Here is an 11,397-nt window from a genome sequence, read left to right as displayed (position 1 = left end):
GACCTCTCTGTGCCTAGGTTTTCTCCTGACTGAAACAAGAGAGGTGTAATAAATAACTCCTCACTTATCTTCCAACCAGCAGAATCTGTCTTTGTTACGTAAAAGTAGCCTGATCATGAATAACAATCTCAATAGCAGTGAGAAATGCACAGAGTCATGTTTCAACCACTGCAAGAATCTTGTGTTTTGAAGGAAAGCTTGGAAATCATATAAATGTGTCCCCCAACTCCAGTCAGAACTGGATCATAACCATTCACATATGTTTTTTCAGGCTCATCTTAAAGATTCGCCTCAAGAGGTGAACTTTACAACTTCTTCTGTAACCTTGAGGCCAGAAATTCTTCCTTGCTTCTGGTCTGACTTGCCTGGCTGGATTTTCAGCTTATTGTCATGTGTTCTGTCCTTAGCAGAGAGGGAACACAATTGGACTGACCATTTAAGTGCTATCTATTATTAATCTGAGCCATGGAAAATTTGTTTGTACTAGAGTTTCTGTGGTCTTACATTGCATACCAGTGAAATGATAGAACCTGATCCCCTGATGGAATGTTCTCTTGCAGGTCTAAAATGACTGGATGATAAAGCCTTACAGGCTGGCACTGAGCAGTTCTTGATAGGGGACACAGGGAAAGACATTGTTTCTCTGGCTGCCTAGTCTCCTAGCACCTAATGCACAGTGGTTCTTGACATCATGCTCTCTAAAAACCTAAATTTGGAAATATTAAATCAATTCTTCTAAAATGAAATACGGACTCAAGAAATTGTAAAGAAATTTTTAAAAGATGGCAAAATTTCTAGTAGTCCCTGGGGCTTAAAAGAGATAGGACAAATTGATGAAGGGGAACAAAATGATATTGTGTAGTCCCACCTCCAGCCTTCCAAAAGGTGAACTCTTAGGATGCCCATATTGTAGACAAGGTCGATGTAATGGAATAGGAACCCTACCAGAAATGGATGCACCAAGGAATAGGCAATGCTGACAATATAAGCTGTTTTAAGAAGGAACAGCGCAAGACGTCGAAAAGATGAAAGCTGTTTTTGTTTTGTTTTGTTTTGTTTTGTTTTTTGCTGACACTCAGAAAGTAACCAGAAAGAGCTTCCTTGTTCAATTTCCCCCTCCTGTGAGTTGTGTGGCTATCCTGTGAGAAGCCCGGAGGAGGGAACAGTGGTATCCCCCAAGGATGGGCTTTCCGGGCCTCTTCCAGAGCAGTCCAGGTTTGTGAATCAATGCCGGGGGTGGGCCCAGGATAGTTTTCCTTTCCCCACGGAGGCCATGATTAAGAAGGCATCTGTCTGTCAACAGAGGCTTTCAGCTGTATTTCCAGCCCAGCTTCCTCCCGACTGACTCATCCGGTGATGCCACAATCTAATGTTTATGACCTAACAGTCGATCACCATGGAAGTAGCACAAACCTTAGACTGTTGAGGAGCAAAACCAGCGTCGAGATGCTGGACGGTTTAGGAAAAGAAAACAGAAGCCCCTTATTCGTCGAGACCGCATGTTAGGACTGAACACCCGATTCCTCATGTGGGTACTTCCATCGGTTGCTAAAACTGATACTTGGATGCCTTCGTGCCTACTGGAGAACCCAAATAAGGACTCAGGGTGACCAAGTACAAACAAATGCCACGGCATTTAGAACTGAAGAGCGAGAAGCAGAAGGGAAAATGTGTATGTAGCAATTTAATGAGGTTTGGATTACAAATCCTGTTTCCTTACCTTTTTGCCAGCATGTGGCAATGGTTTTAAAGGAGAAAGAAAACGCGCTGGATGCCAGGAACAGACTAAGATCCCCCCCTAAGAACTCAACCTTACAAACAAGTCCTGTTGGTATATTCACAAACCGGGAGAGTCGGCATCAATTTGCTGGTTGTTTCGTGCCCGCTCCCCCCCCCCCCCCCCCTTACAATAAAAGCCACAATGAAAAAGGAAAGCCAAGGGCACAAAATAGCTGCTTTTTAAGTACAGATCATTGTATCAAATGCTGGGAGTGGCAGGGGGTCCTGGCACAGATGTGGTAAGCAGAGGAGGGCAATGGTGTGGTCAAGGTGAAGTGAGTCTGCCTTCCTGGCCTGCCCTTCCCAGACTAATAATCAAAAAGAGCTGTCCTTCTCCAGCCCCAAACAGGCCTGTACGAACAGTGTCTCCCAGTGGTGCCTGTGGCTTACAAGTAATGTGAGAGTCTTTTTATAACTGTTGAGGTTTAATTTAAAAGGAAGTTCAGAATCAGCGGTGAAGGGAGGGGAATGTTGTGAACTACAGGCCATCTGAAATGGGGAAAATCATAAATACCAGAGTGTCTGATTATTTGAGCGTCTCTTGAAGTCGCATAATGAGCCTTCTTCATGTTCTGCTTTTCTGGACTTGGCTCTCCCTCTGACAAATTTGCAGGCATCAGGGTCTGTCTGGAATTCATTCCAAGTTGGAGGGATATTTTTTCCCTTGACATTTTGCAGCTGAGACAGCCCCGAGCAGGAAGCTGAGGAGCGTAACATTACCAAATATGTCCTTTCTCCTGCCCTTATATTTTATTTCCACAGGAAAAGAAGGCAGAAGAGGGCCAGTGAGAGCTGGCCAATGAGAAGGCGGCCACAGTGGTGGCCTCTACTGGCAGTCGGGAGATGGTCAGATGCCATTTTTCACAAAAAAAGAGAAGCTATTCTAGGTACCACCAGTTGAAATGTGTGCTACGCTGGAGGAAGAAGTCTGAGTTTCCTACAAATTGCCCAGCTATTTCGGGGGATTTTTTTTTTATCGCCATGTTGGTCTCATTTTCCCATGGAGGCCTTGGTGACAAAAGCAGGCAGTGGGGTATATTGCTAACATGGCTGTGCCTTTGACCAGATCACTTCACCTCCAGAGATTTCAGATTCTTTCTTTGTAAAATGAACATTTGGATGTGATGATTTCCCAGATCTCTCCCGGTTCCCGAGACTAAAGTCTGCAGGCTAGTTTGATCACATGCCTCCATCACTAAATATATATTTGACTATCTACCCAGTTACATGTGTATGTGTATATGTGTGTGTGTGTATAGCTATATGTACTGCTTTATAACTATATTATAAGCTTATAAAATATATAAAAATATAAAATACAAAGTAAGAAGGAGATCAACTATGTAGATTCCAGTATTTTCTATCCAAACCTCAGTAGTTTATCTTAAACGTTTCCTAGGATCTCTTTGGAGATCACTGTTCTAAGCCACATTTCGGCTCTGCTTTTCTTTATGGGCGTTAAGACATTAAACTATCATTTCCACGGGGGGCTAAAAAAGAACAGAAGTCAGTAAAGTGAGTGCAGACTGCAACCCTTCTGCCTGCATATTAAATTCAGAAGAAAGTTTTTTAAAAACATAATCTTTTCTGGTTAATCTTGTCATACTACTTTTAAAAGAACAGCTACAGAGAAATTTCTTTACTGAGAAAAATAGCAATGTAAATTTGTTGAAAATGGCAATTGACAATCTTGAGGCAGGGAAATATTTGGGAGCGGTAGAAAACAGGGTAATCTGAAGCATGTATGTCTCACTCAAAGACAGAAGCTGCTTTTCAGCTCCCGTGGGCTTTCGTCATGCGGGAATGGTTCCCTACCGTTGCCAAATCTGACGTTTCAAAAGAATTGGAAGACCCAGATGTTAATGTGATATTAATTTCTCAAATTAACGTTGTTCAAAAATTTCAGAGCCAAGCATATGATAACCATGAGCTATCCTCAGCTAATGGGCAGGCCCTGGGTGATCTCTGATCTAATGCTCAGCTGATTTAGCTCTGTAATTTTTTGTGATAATATTGGCACTCTTTTCAGACATCCCAGTTCCGGGCAGGGTGGTTATGTACGTGTAAGAGAGAAAAACATGAAATGTCATTTCGTTAAGATCATAATGTTTTTCTGTCACCAACTTTTCAAAAGGAGCCACTTCTCGTCAACTCGTAAGGGCTCCCAACAGATCAGAGATGGATGTTGTTTAGTCATAAAAATAAGGAGAATACTACATTGCTTTTGATATATCTGTCACTTTTGCATATGGAAATATAATAGAAAAAAGTATTATCTTCAATTTTGAGGTTTTATTAGATCAGAGATTGGCAAATGTTTTCATAGATATATTTCAGTAAATATCTAGGCTCTGTGGGCCAGATGGTTTCTGTCGCAACTACTTAGTTCTGTGTGGCTGAGCCTGGCTGAGTTCCAATAAAACTTTCTTTACACTAACAGACCGTGGGCCAGGTTTTGCCGGCGGGCTGCAGTTTGTTAGCTCCTGTATTAAATCATTAGCTCTTCTAGGGTGTAACCTGCGTCTGATTCAACTCTGTATCTTCAGTCCATGCAATCTTGGCACAGAGGAGGCACTCCATGAACATGTGCTAAAATAAATTGAAGGGCGTGGAACTTAGCAGTTTATGTCAATAATAATTAGCTTCCCATTTGGGAGATAGAAAACCCACAGTGGAGTTTATGCGTGGTGTTCATCATGAGGCTTACATCAGCATACGAATTCCCTCAGGGAATCTGTGGTTCATCCAAATGTTCTGAACAAGGGAAGGAGGTACTCAACCAGGCTGACGAAGCAACCTGACTGCTTAGACCCCACACAGACTGAAGACCAAACAGCAAGAGTAACAAAAAGACCCTCAGAACTGCATAGACAGGCTTCTTTCAAATCTTTCCTTTTAACAACTTTAATTGACCAAATACCAAGCACATATTGTGCTCTTACGCTATGGGACAGTGGTTCTCAAAATGTTGGTCGTGGCCCAGTGGGCACATACTAAAAGGTTCCCCAAAACAATTCTTACTCTTTTCTTCCCATTTCTAAATTTTGTTTTTACGACTTGACGTATAACTGGCATATGACATTAGTTTCAGTTATACAACATAATGATTTGGCATTCATATATATTATAAAATCACCACGATAAGCCTGGTTAACATCCATATCGTCAGTTGTCATATATAGTTACAATTTTTTTTCCTGTAATGAGAACCTTTAGGAGCTACTCTCTTTGCAACTTTCAAATAGGCAATATGGATTATTCATTAGAGTTGCCATGCTGTATATTACATTTTTCATGACTCATTTATTTTATAACTGGAAGTTTGTGCCTTTTGACCTCCTTTACCCATTTCTTCCATTCCCCAACCCCACCTATAGCAACCACCAATCTGTGCTCTGTATTTACGGGCTTAGTTTTTGTTTTTTCAGATTCCACATTTAAGTGGGATCGGAGAATATTTGTCTCTCTTTTATTTCACTTAGCCTGATACCTCAAGGTTCATCCATATCGTTACGAATTCAAGACTTCCTTCTTTTTTGTGACTGTATATCATTCCATTATATACATATATTTCTTTCCTCTGTATACTCATTTTCTTTATCCATTTATCCACAGATAAACACTTAGACTATTTCCACATCTTGGTTAATTATTATTCTTACTATGAGTAATTCACCGAGATATCTATCTTCTTTTTGCTTATATTTGATTTATTTTTAGTGTTGGTCACAACTTCCTAAATGGATTTTATCACCCACCGGGTACGGTATTTGACAATCATAGAGCAGACTCATCCTTGAGCTAAAGGAATTTACACTCTAACTGGAGAGGTAAGAAATGTATATACCAACATCTAGGGAACAGTTTACCAGGAGATAAGTTACAGTGTCTGTGGCACTTGGGGCTCTTTGCTGGTGGTAGCTAGAGTTTTGGAAACCATAGATGAGTGGTGATATTGGTCCAGGCTGGAGACTTTACACATGGAAAATGTATCTGAAAGAAGTGGGGAGAAATGAGGGAATTGGGATAAGAAATAAGTCTTCCAAATAAAAGTCTTTAGGAAAAGAAGTAAGTCTTCCAAATAAAAATGCAGCCCAGGGCAGTTTCTTTTCTCCTGATTCCATTTCCAGGATGAAGGAGGAGAGCCTGAATTAACATTTAGCAGGGATTTGTTTACTGCAACACAATGTGAGAGGATTAAAGAAGAATGAGCGGTCTACATGATTCACTTCCAAAAACCAGATGGAGTTATGGAAGACAATGGTCTGAGACGAGTATGATTTTTTCCAAGTGAAGACAACTCTTTGGAGAAAGGAGAGGACAAAATTTGAAGACTGGGGAGACCAATCTACACATGCAGTGAGAAAAACGTGATGAAGTATTTTTTGTTGACTATTAATAGTTTTAAGTTAAGCAGAGACAGAGCACAGTTTCCTTTGGTTGGGAGCCCCTCGTTTTTCGAATCTGTGGTTGTTTTGAGTAGATAATGAGGAAAAGAACCAGGCTAGGTAGTCAAATGGTCCAGCAGATTAATTACCTTTGATAGCCACGTTTAAGTTATGAATTAAAACACATAGGGGTGTCTGGATGGCTCTATCAGTTAAGCGTCTGACTCTTGATTTTGGCTTAGGTCATGATCTGGCAGTTCATGGGTTCGAGCCTGCATTGCGCTCCATGCTAACAGTGTGGAGCTTGCTTGGGATTCTCTGTCTCTCCCCTCTCTCTGCCCCTCCCCTGCTCTCTCTCTCTCTCAAAATAAATAAAGAAACTTAAAAACATATTGATTACAAGAGTGAAGAGGCAAGGAGTGGAAGGGATAAAATTGGCAGAAGGGCCCAATAATCAAATATATAAAGCAATTATGATGTAGATTTTCATCAACATGAGGAAACTAGAAAGTAAGGGACCCTTGTAGAAGAGTTTGAATGTGAGAAGCAAGCCAAGTTGAAAAAAAGAAATAAATAGAAATGCCTACAAAATAGTTTGGGACAGATAAATTTATCTGCCCAAGAAAGACAAATATATTTGAGAATCAGAAAACAAAAGACTGTATAGTACAGTTTAAGAGCAAAGGAGACAAGACATAGAGACAATAGAGGCTTAGGCTGAAACTAGAAGAGGAGGAAATAATGTAAATAGATATTGACTTTCATTTTTATGTATGATTCTAATTTTATAATAAGAAAAAATCATAACAGTAACAAATATTTAAAGATCTCATTTTCACTTTGACAATTCTACAGTGAGGTTTCCAGTCCAAAGGGCTTTATGAAATAAACAAACAAAAGAAATACGAAGACACGGGACGCCTGGGTGGCTCAGTCAGTTAAGCGTCCAACTTCAGCTCAGGTCACGATCTCGAGGTCCGTAAGTTTGAGCCCCACATCGGGCTCTGGGCTGATGGCTCAGAGCCTGGAGCCTGCTTCTGATTCTCTGTCTCCCTCTCCCTGTGCCCCTCCCCCGTTCATGCTCTGTCTCTCTGTCTCAAAAATAAATAAACTTTAAGAAAAAAAAAAAAAAAGAAATACGAAGACAATAGTGAAGTAGAACAGATGATGTTCTATTACACAGATTACGGCATCCTGGAAATCAGTAGTCTGGTTTACAAGACGCTTAAAGGAGGGTGTCTATAATTATCTCCCAATGATGTAAACTGCCTAATTTTCCTCAAAATATAATTAATTTTAAACCACATTTAAAAAGTGTTGTATGTTATAAATACATCTAATGCTACTAAGTTTATCAGAAACCAGCCTTCATTTACTTTACTGTCATAATACACTTCATACAACACATGTATGAAAAAGCTGATGTACTTTTAAAGCCGTATTATGCTCTTTATTCAAGTTTTTCATTTTCTAAGTAGTTTATCCTATGTTTCCAAGCATGTTAAGAATAAACAGAATCTTTAGCAGTGATATGTTCAAAGTTATGGTTTCAAGGGCAGGGCTTTTTGAGCTTGGTTTCTTCAAAGAGCTACTCAAGATTCCTTAACTTTCCTTCAGAAGAGAAGCCTAAAGCTTTATCCCAAAACTAGTTAAGAAATAACAAGAAACAAAATCAGGCAGCAACACAGGTCCATATAGTTCTGGACCTCCAAGAAAAGGAGAAGGTAGGGGCTCCCATCCTGGAATTTGGAAGCTCGGGTCCCTTGTTAGTGGGGAGGCATCCTGGAGGATGACTCATTAAGAGATTAGTAAAATAAAAAGGAGTAGCAGGAAGCACAGACTACCCACCCTAGCTGTGGGACTCTTCCTTCAAGGTGGGGTCCCCTCTTCGTCATTTGTACTTGAGGACAAACCACTATCTTCTCTCTACTGTGGGCAACTAATAGATGGCTTTTACTTTCTATTATAGTAAAATTCAGGGGGCACCTGGGTGGCTCAGTTGGTTGAGCATCCGACTTTGGCTCAGGTCATGATCTCACAGTTCATGGATTCCAGTCCCACCTCGGGCTCTGTGCTGACACCTCAGGGCCTGGGGCCTGCTTCAGATTCTGTGTCTCCATCTATCTCTGCCCCTCCCCCACTTGTGTGTGTGTGTGTGTGTGTGTGTGTGTGTGTGTGTGATTGCGCGCACGCCCACGCTCTCTCTCTCACTCTCTCTCTCTCAAAAATAAATAAACATAAAAAAATTAGGAAAATTTTTCCTGGGCACTACATCAGCTCCCAATGTAGATTTAACACATTTTGTTACGCATCTCTTCTCTCCTTATTGTCATTTATTTACAGAGGTAAATTCATTATGAACATATATATTATATACGTTTGTTATGGTGTGTGTATACAAGCAAATGGACGAATTTGACATCATATTTTATTATCTCCACACATAATTCATAAACAATATTTCTGAAGTCCCACTAAATGGGGAGTGCAGTTATTATAAAGTGTTGTGGACAGCAAACAGTGACCTTTAAAAATGAAGATTTTCCTACGTGTTTCTCTGCACAAGACCCAAATTTGTTCTGCATGTGTTCTATACCAGAACTCCTGGGATGAAAATCTCAGTGAAAAAACTTTGTAAGATACAGAACATAAAAATGACTGATTCTCTTCAGGAAAAGAAAATCCTCTTTAGAAAGGAAACTACATCACCAGAACCAAAGGCATGTGACAATATTTTCTGAGTGAATAGTTAAGATATTTTCAGGCTAACACGACATTACTTCCTTTCCTTGTTGAAATGTCACCACTAGGAAGCCAGGTCACCTAACCCTGGTCGCTTGGATAGTGCTGGGTCAAGTGTGTTCAGACAGACCCAGGAGTAAGGGTTGCAGGACACAAATTAAGAGTTAAATCAGAGTGCTCACTTAAGCAGAACATATACTAAAATTGTAATGGTACAGAGAATATTAGCATGGCTCGTGCACAAGGATGACACACAAATTTGTGAAGCATTCCACGTTTTTTTCATGTTTTCTGCATATTAAAAAATCTGATTTGTACCAATTGGTAAACTACTTAATGCCTATAGAACTAAAAAAAACAAAAGTAAAATTGAAGGCCAACATACCATATGTCCTAATATTTAAGTTATAAATCAAGCTAAGACACTCTAAAAAATATGTTTTGTTCTCTTACTTTGACATGTGCAACTGTCATAATGACAAAATTGGAAACGTGTTCAAATCTACGGTTTTTACATGACCGGAAGTCACAAAAATCATCAAAGACAAGCACCTTAAGTTTTACACATCTCAGTGTTCACATCTGAGTTCTGTTGATGGTCTAATGATATTTGGATGACTAACACAATGGGCATAGAAATTTAATATCAATAGAAGAGTAATATCAATTTTTTAACCTTGCAAAATGTTCCACAGCCACAATATGTATGTGTGTGCCACGAATACCACACTAGTTTGGGAATATCTCTGGAAGCATGAATCAGAACACAAAAAAGAGCAAGAACAATGGTTGCTCATCACCACTGGAAGAGCACACTTTGTTATGAAAGAACGAATATGCATTTATAGTATCTGCAAGGAGGGATTTGATAAATCACTCAATATATATTATTGTCTTAAGGGTTTCTGCTGTTCAAATCTTGCCTTCTTACCAAAGTGGTTTCTCTGTCCAACAGCAACAGAGTCCTAGGTACAGTCACTTTTTCTAGGACACAGGGCACAAGATAGGCATGAACATTTCCCTGGAGCCTCAACAATGTGGGTCACAACGTGAATATATACGGTTATAGGTTGTACTGTGTCAGTACTGAGTACTCTATCCACAGTAAGGGCACCCATGTCTCCTTACAAAATTCCTTTACCATGTGTTTGTGATATGCAGGGCTTGAAGGGCAAGACCCAGGGCAGGAACCCTTTTACTTGCATATATGAAGGCAGTGCTGGATTCAGGTTATTTCCCAAGCTCTTTCACAGATGTGCAGAATCTAAACAGGCTTAAGGCATGAACAAGCTTCCACAGAAAGGTATTATAATGGGGTTCCATGGCAGACTAGAATCTGGCAATTGTATGTACCTACCACATTGTATTACCAAGGTGGCCATTGCCATGAATACAATTGTAGCTTCACTTCTAGCAAAAGGGCTTCAGTGCTTTTTTTTTCTTTTCTTTCTCATGAACATTGTCAAGTCAATTCCAGGGGAAATCAGGTTTTCTCCAGTGTTTTGTTTTGTTTTCTTATGAGAATTCCGGATCCAACTGAACTTGACAACTCCTTGATCTTGAGTCCTGTTTTCTTTACATCCTTTCACCCAAAAAACCCCTCTGTCACCACTGGTTTAGCTCCAGTTTAATTACAAGCATTTCAATTTCTGATCCATCAAAAGTCTGGTCTCCCCCAAGTATGCATTTCCCACTCCAGTCTCATAACACTTTACAGGCTCTGAACAATGGCTATCTGTTCCTTCCTGCTAGGTTTCCAGAAACAGGCTTTAGAGAGCTGCCATGTGTTTATCTTTCTTTACACTCCAACAAGCACCCCTCCGTGACTCACACACAGAGAAAGCCAAAAGCCCTGAATGGTTGTTTATTCTCACCAGCTGGATAACCCTGCACGTGGCTCTCAGCATGGACAAGGATTAGAGACACTGGAGAAGTGTGTCATGTCCATTTAAGTACACACAAAACTGCATCCACTTGTGCTTTGCTTAGATCCTTTAAGGAAGTTCAGAGTTAACCATGAAACTCAATTGAGCTTGTCATCTTTGTTTTTCCCCATTTATGCCCAAATGGGAAAGGAAGGATCAGGTAGGGTGTCCAAGAGAAATACAAATACAATGGGGAATTGTCATTTTCAAGTGCTTGCAGCATAGTATTCAGTCTTTAGGACTGCCGCTCTGTGGATATGTAGCACATGACTCTTGATGGCATGATTAGATCAACTAGTCATATACCTGCTTCAGAAAAGATGGACAATCCTGTATCCTAATCATGAATATATGTGAGCTTTAGGAATTGCTCAGTATAGAGCTCCTCGGTCATCTCATTATTTCCTGCCTTGTTTTGTGGAGTTTTATCCCATGCATGCACCATTTAGTATTCAGCAACAGACACATGTTAGATTTCAGTTATTTAAGGTTCATCTAGTGGGATGTCCAATAGGCATCCTGGATATGTGACCCAAAGATGAGAATATTTGGAGATTTGAAGG

General features: G+C 40.2%; 1 non-coding gene across 1 annotated transcript; it reads left to right on the top strand.

Annotated features, from left to right (window-relative positions):
- The first annotated feature begins 9,083 nt into the window (after window positions 1–9,083).
- Window positions 9,084–9,190, top strand: LOC125939278 (U6 spliceosomal RNA). Its single transcript, XR_007463016.1, has one exon. It is a non-coding gene; the product is annotated as a U6 spliceosomal RNA (small nuclear RNA).
- Window positions 9,191–11,397: the final 2,207 nt, after the last annotated feature.

Source organism: Panthera uncia (assembly GCF_023721935.1).
Source record: "Panthera uncia isolate 11264 chromosome B2 unlocalized genomic scaffold, Puncia_PCG_1.0 HiC_scaffold_24, whole genome shotgun sequence".
NCBI lineage: Eukaryota > Metazoa > Chordata > Mammalia > Carnivora > Felidae > Panthera > Panthera uncia.
The sequence above is the reverse complement of the archived record's forward strand: the minus strand, read 5'-3'. Positions and strand labels throughout refer to the sequence as shown.